This window comes from Hydra vulgaris, chromosome 07 (assembly GCF_038396675.1).
Source record: "Hydra vulgaris chromosome 07, alternate assembly HydraT2T_AEP".
In the NCBI taxonomy this organism is placed as follows: domain Eukaryota; kingdom Metazoa; phylum Cnidaria; class Hydrozoa; order Anthoathecata; family Hydridae; genus Hydra; species Hydra vulgaris.
The window spans coordinates 28861612-28868858 of NC_088926.1; the positions used below are offsets into that span (position 1 = coordinate 28861612).

General features: G+C 32.4%; 1 non-coding gene and 1 pseudogene across 1 annotated transcript; both read right to left on the reverse strand.

The window, feature by feature from the left end:
* Nucleotides 1-870: 870 nt before the first annotated feature.
* Nucleotides 871-1047, reverse strand: LOC136082885 (U1 spliceosomal RNA; annotated as a pseudogene).
* Nucleotides 1048-6687: 5640 nt separating this feature from the next.
* On the reverse strand, nucleotides 6688-6849 carry LOC136082883 (U1 spliceosomal RNA). Its single transcript, XR_010639804.1, has one exon. It is a non-coding gene; the product is annotated as a U1 spliceosomal RNA (small nuclear RNA).
* Nucleotides 6850-7247: the final 398 nt, after the last annotated feature.

Consider the following 7247-nt stretch of genomic DNA (forward strand, 5'->3'; position numbering starts at 1 on the left):
CAGTGAGCAAATCCAGTTTTCGCAATTTTAATTAGTTTTTTTTATCAACGAGACGCCATAAAATTTCATTTTCTTCTTATAACTTTTTTATTTATTTATTTTTTGGAAATTTTGCGCCCTCCTAAGTTTCGTCTGGGGCCGCGGCCCGGCTCCACCTTTAGTACGGCCCTGTTCCAACATCTCTTTTCTCAACTTTGCTTTTAAAATGTTTAGTTAATTCAAAAGTATGCTTTTAGTTTCTTTCGTTTTTAATTCGGAAGATAACATATTTAAAAAAGCTTACATGTTCATAATTAGACTTCACAAAATTCATAAAGGAAACTCTCAAAATCACTAAAATAGTTTAATGATTCAGTTAAAATAATGTTATCCATATCTTGTGACAAAACATCCGCCATCTTTATATCTCTCCACACGATATTTATAATCACGATGTCCGTACGACTCTGTTTCATAACTCATCACTATGCTGTTTTACTCTAGTCAATTTTTAAGAGATCTACTAATTATCTCTGCCAGTCAAAAATTTGCTTAACAGATAATCACTTTTTGCTTGTGCTTTAATACTATCAAGTACTTTTTCATTCAGTTTTATGCGTTTTTATGCTTTTTACACCTTTTGCATTTTAAAAATTTTGACAAAATAAAAAGAAAATTTGCCACTAAATTTTCGCTTAAATAATAAAATTTTTCTCACTGTTTTTTATATGAACCAACAGGTTAAGTTATATTTATTATATTGTTTAAGAAATTTTGGCCTTATCATAAATAGATATGTTGCCATATATATGTTTTATGTTCACATGTAAAATAATCGATGAAAACACTCAAATGCACCCAGTTGCATCAGTTTTTTATTTCTATTAGGGATGGAAGCGAGCGTGAACGCAGGATTCCCCTACCAGAAATTATACTGTCGAGTTACCGACGTTAGCGGTAATCGCAGATGTCAGCCGGTGCGAAGTGCAATGCACAAGCCTCACTCTGGAAGAAGCCCCTTGTGGATGATATTGTGTTTATATTTTCATTAGTCCGCCAGCTAATTGGGCGGACTAATGAAAATATAAACACAATATTCTTGTCAAGTAGTCCACAAGCCTTGTGGACTACTTGACAAGAATAACATAGAAATATTTACAAAGTTTTTCCTATGCTTTTCAAGTCGAGAAACGGAGCGCATCAAGAATAAGCGAGTTTAGAAAAGTAAGAAAAAAGTAAAAAGAAAAGGCGAAAATTTAAAATAAAAAAATAAAAAGTTTGGGTCTTTCAAAAAGTATAAGGTTTTTTTATTTAATTTAAAAATTGGTTTAACTTATTTTCTAGTTTTATATTTAGTTTTGTATCTCTTATTTCTTTAGTTTCATTTAAAAAAGAGTGTAATTGGTTGTTTTCTTAGCAATGTCGTGTTCGATCTGAAGTATTTTTTTAATTTTAGATATATATGCTCTTAGAAGGCTTATTCATGCGCTCATACTACTCTCATGATAAGCTCTCATTCTTATGGATTGATAATATAAAAGCTCGTCAAGCAATAAATTACCAATTTCAATTTTTGGCGCGTTTTCAATAAAACCAAAATTAAAAGTGTTTTTAAAAGGTTAACTGTCTTATAAGTCTTATTTAGCAAATATTTTGTGTATTTGATAATAAAGGTTGTTTTTTTTCGCAGCTATATATCATGTGAGACTCTATCTTTCATACACTGGGGACAAAGGTCACCTGATGACCTTTGTGGATGGAGTTTGTGGGTAGCGCAAAGTGAATGGCTTTATATTTTATTTTTTTGCTTTGTTGTTATTATTTCTTTTGAAAATGTTTTGAGAGAGGAGCAACTCCTTTGAGGATGTGCCCGTCATGCTCTTTTCAAAAACAGAGTTCCACCTAGTAAACAGGGTTGTTACACCCAAACTGTATTTCTTTTTCATAAGAAAATCGTAAATTGGTTTTGATGTTAGGTCGGTTATCAAAACCGGTTTTAGGGGGTGTATTAAGTTTCTTAGGGTGAAATTTGATTTGCTATGGTAATAAGATTGATCTTCCTTTTTAATTTTTGTTTTCCAAACACGTGGAATGGAGTTTTTAATTTTTTTAAATGTTGTTTGTTTAAGACCGGTTAACTGGTAATCCAAGAAACCAGGTTCAAAAACCTTTGCAAGATCAGATATTTTGGATATTTGGTTCAAAGTAGTTTCTTTTTAGGTTTTATAGTCTGGTGGTTTTTGTCTCTAATAAAATAGTTATAAAAAGTGTGCTGGTCGAGGATTTCCTCAATACACATATTTTTTATGTCGCTCTCACCGTTAAAAATCTGACTCCTGTTTTTAATTAGTTGCTGGTAGAACACGGGAGAGTATCAATTGCACTGCTTGAGTGGGTTGTGATAAATATATTTTCTCCTTGATTAGTTTTTCTATAACTATTGAAAATATGCGTCGCAGCGTCTTTCCATGCGCCTGTTAGGGTGTGATTAAAATTTTTTGCCACCCCAGTCAGCTGGATGGATTTTAGTTTTTTTTTTTTATATCTTTAATGATTAAACCTCCTCGGCTGAAAGGAAGTTTAGAAACTTTTTGGTTTGTTTTAATTGAGCTGTTGCTCCAGAGAAAATTTTCAACAATTTTTTCGATAAATTTGATAACTCTATCGTTAGGTATTGGCAACGTAAAAGCTAAGTGCCAAGGTTAATTAAGAGTATTTGATTAATTACTATTCTTTTTCCTTTAAAGGATAAGTTCAACATTTGCCAGCGTTTAATTTTCTTTTGAATAGTGGCAATGCTTTCGTTCCATTTCTTATTGTTAACTAAACAATCTCTATTGGAAAAGTAAATACCCAAGCTTTTAAGGGTGTTTTCTTCCCAGTTAAAGTTTAGAAAATTTTGTTTGTTTTTTGTTTTATTATTTCCAAGCCACAAGCCTTGGCATAATTGCTCGATTTAGTTTCTTTTTGGTTTATTGTTATTCCTTTTATGTTTTTGTTTGCTCTTATGTATCCTGAGAAAATTTCGGCTTGTATGATATATAGAATTATCGAAAGAGGACAACCCTGCCTTATTCTTCTGCGATTTTCAACTTTTTCAGATAAAAGTCCGTTTATTTTTATTTGCGCGCTTATGTCGTTATATATTGTTTTAATAAAATTTATAAATACGGTATTAAAACCAAAAAAAGATAAAATGTCATATAGATAGTTTCTATCAACTCTATCAAATGCCTTGACCTGGTCAATGGATATAATAGACGCATCAAATTGGTTTTTGTTAGATATTCTTATAATATCTTTGGTGTAGCATAAATTGTAATATATGGTTCTCCGAGGGACGCATGCTGTTTGATTTTCGTTTATAATCAAAGGTAGAACATTTGCATCTTGCAATTATCTTAGTTATGATTTTATAGTCTCTATTCAAAAGGGAGATAGGACGCCAATTGTTAATATCTGTCTTATCTCCTTTTTTTAAACAAACATATGATTATTACTTTTTTTTGGCTTTCGCACATTTCACTGCTGCTAAACGTTTCGTTTATAGCTGCGGCCAGCAATTCCCCAAACAAATAAATATTTTGCTTGTAGAATTCGATGGTGAGGCCGTCGCTTCCAGGTGATTTGTTATTTTGCATCGTTTTCAGCGCCCTTTTAATTTCTATAATTGATATTAGCATTTCTAGTTCTTTACTTAAAGTTTTGGGTACTATTTGAATAGGGGATGTTTTAGAAAAAAGAAAGTTTTGACTTTTTTCGTTGCATTTTTCGCTTGCATAGAGTTCTCTATAATAATTTTTGAACTCTTTGAGGATTTCATCTTTTTCTGATTTAATGTTGTTGTTCTTATCCTTTATTTTTGTTGTTACTTGTTTTGCTGGTTTTAGCTTTTCTAATTGAAAAAACGAGCGACTGCATTTTTCGCCTTCAAGTCGCCATTTAATTTTTGCTCTTATTGACGCGCCATGCGCTCTATTTGTTTCAAAAATTTTAGTTTGTTTTTGATGTCAGCTCTCAAAATCTGCATGCGTGGGTTCAGGTGCGTTTTTAACTGCGTTTTTAAATATTTTTTTAGTTTATATTCTTTAATCCTGTTATTTTTTGCCTGTTGTTTACATAATTTTTTTGCGTGTTCTTTTTAGTTTACTTTCAAAGATTTTCCCACGTTTCTTTTTTAGATTCTACGTTTTCGGATGTTTTATTGCTAATAATTGCTTCAATTTGATTTAAATAGTTTTTATTTTTTAAGTGTTTATTATTAAAAATCCACAGACTTTTACCCATCTCTATTTTGTCAAGGGTAATGGAGGCAACGCACGCGTTATAGTAGATTGGGCAGAATGCGCCATCGGTTCGTGTTTTATCTCCACATTTTGTCTCGTTTTTTTACTTGAATAGATTCTATCAGTGGATGAAATATTGTTTGTGGCTTTACAAGTGAATTCTTGTTTATTTGGATTAAAAAGACGAAAAAAGTGTCCTCTACTTCGAGTTTATTACTTAATTTTTTAAGTTTCTCCGTCGAGGAGCATTTTTCCGGTAAATTTATGGATGCCTATCAATTTCGTTTAAAATCATATTAAAATCTCCAACCAAGACTACTAAAACGTTTTCTAAATTTATATGTTTAATTTTGTTTTCGATTAATTCAAACAATTTTTCTCTGTGTTTAGAAAAATCTTGTCGGAGAGCATACTGTTTAGCTGAATTGTTTTGTTATTTTATATGTAATTAAAAACTCCATTTTTGTGATTGAACTTTTCGTATCGTTTTAGCACGTGTTCGGTTTAGCACTTGTTTGCTGTCCCATCTGTGCGGGTCCTACCGGCAGAGGTAAAAACGCTGCCTTTCCAGTTTTTTGATAACTCATCGTTTTGTAACTTATTTAAATGAGTGTCTTGTAATAAATAAAAATCGTAATTTAGTTTTTCGAAACTATTAAAAACTGCATCTCGTTTTTGCTTATTTATTAGACCAGCAACGTTGACTGAGAAAATGCTTATTATATCCATTTATCAATGTCTAGGCATTTTCTTATCCCTAAGTAGGAGATCCGTAATTAAGAATATGCTTATAAGCACATTCTTATTTGGAATGCCAACTTCTGGTGGTTTAGAGTTAATTAGTTTCGTGTTGAAATATTCGTATAAAAATTAAACTTATTAAAAAAACCGTTTATAAAAATTAAGGAAAAACTAAAAAATAAGAAAAACTTTTTCAGCATGCTGCTTTCATGGCTTGTTCCCATTCTTTTTTTCAATCATTTTTGTGTGGAGTCGGTGGTGGTGCACTGCGTTTTGTTTGTCACGTGTTGTCTTCGTCCATTTTTTCTCAACCTTTTTCGTTCGCTTCTTCCGCTCGCTTACTTTCTTCGGCGTCTTTCGAGTGATTCTCCTCTTCTTCTGCTTCTTTGTTGAGTCGGCTTTTCGAAGCAGTATTCTTTTCTAATTTGTTTCGTGTCTTCCGTTTGTTCTTCTAGCCTTCGTGTTGAGCATCGTTCTTATTCTGTTTTGTTGCTTGTTTCTTCTTCTTCTTCTTCATTCGTTTGTTCTTCTTCGTTTTCAAATACGATGTTTTTTTTGTAACGGTTGGTTTATTTATGTTTTCATCATTTGTTACTTTAGATGGATTTTCTTCGGTTTTTGAGTTGCTTGTTTCAAGTTCACATGTTGGTTGTTGATGGGTTAGTGTAGGTGAAGTTTCGTTTTTTGAGTCGCGAGGTTGTCTTTTTTCTGTGTGGTTGTGTATTTTCTAACCGTTGTGCCTAGTTCGTATTTTATAGCCTACGATGTTTAGGGAGGCTGGATTTGGCTTTGGCATGTCTTCCATGAAAGCAACGGGGTACCGGAGTAGTTGGGCGTGCCTTTTCCTGGCGTTGTCCTCATTACCGGTTTTGTGTAGACACGTCTACCGTATCCTATTTCTTCAAAAAAAACTTCCAATCTTAAATTGTTATGCTTCAATTGGAAGGCCAAATACTGATACGTGTGTTTGGTTTAAGCGTTTTCTTTCTAATTTTGGCCTTCGATTTATATTAGATATTTTGAAAGCATGCTGGTAATTGTTAATTTTTAAACCATTTTCTAATAATTTTATTCTGGCTTCGTTGGTTTTCATAACAATTTCGGTAGCTGTGTTTCGTCGTAAAATTGCACGCCTTCAAGTTCTTCGTCTAGGTTTTCTTTTTTCACTTTAAGAAGTCGTTTTCGTGAAATGATCTTCTATTTCGCGAATGAGTAATTTTGGTAAGTTTAGTTTCTTTATTTCTGCTTTTGCTGCTTCAACATAGTTTCTTGGTTGTTTTTTAATTTTTTGTTGATTTTCGCATTCATCATCCGAAGCTTCATCGCTACTATAATAGATTTCAACTTGTTCGTTCGATTTACCAGCAGAAGCTTTCACGAGTATTTTTCAAGTAGAATTAATGATATTTCTTCGGTTTGTTGATTTTCCGTAAAAGGTAATTGAGTATCATCATCAGTTTTGAAAAAAACTGTTTCTCGTTGCTTTGTAAAGCACGCCATTTAAAAGATTAATCCAATTTCAAATTAAAACATTTACCAAAAACTGAAAATACTTAGTGACTAAAGAAGCAGCTCCATGACCCGACTTAACTTCCCAGTCAGGTTAATTTAAATATGTTCACGTGGAAAATAGTTGCTAGTAACACCCACCCAGTTACTTCAGTTTTCTATTGTACAAAGAAGGAAGCGAGCGCGAACGCAGGCTTCCGCTATCAGAAATTATACTGTCGAGTTACCGACGTTAGCGGTAATCGCAGAGGTCAGCCGGTGCGAAGTGCAATGCACAAGCCTCACTCTGGAAGAAGCCCCTTGTAAATGGTTTACTTTCCAGTCAGGTAAGTATGTTAACAAGACAAATTTTAGGCAGATTCAAATCGTTACACAGTTCTGCTTGTGGGTTCATTTTTCAAAAATTTATTCAAACACATCAAAAAAAATAATGAAACAAGCAAAAAAACACAAAATAAGCGACAACATCTAATGCTTCAAACAGTTTAAATTACTTCAATTTGTTATTACCCGGTATTTAGAAACGAGAAAAGATTTTCAATAGGGAAGTAAAGATCAGTAACACTGTCTAGCAAAAAATTTTCAAAAATTTTTTATAAATCGCTTTTTAATTTTTCCATAAACTAAATTTAAATTAAAGCTTCAAGTTTTCAGTTATTTAAATTTTATTTACACGACAATGTTAGTAAATAATTCACTGATAAACAAGAAAGACTTTTTTCCAATTAAGTA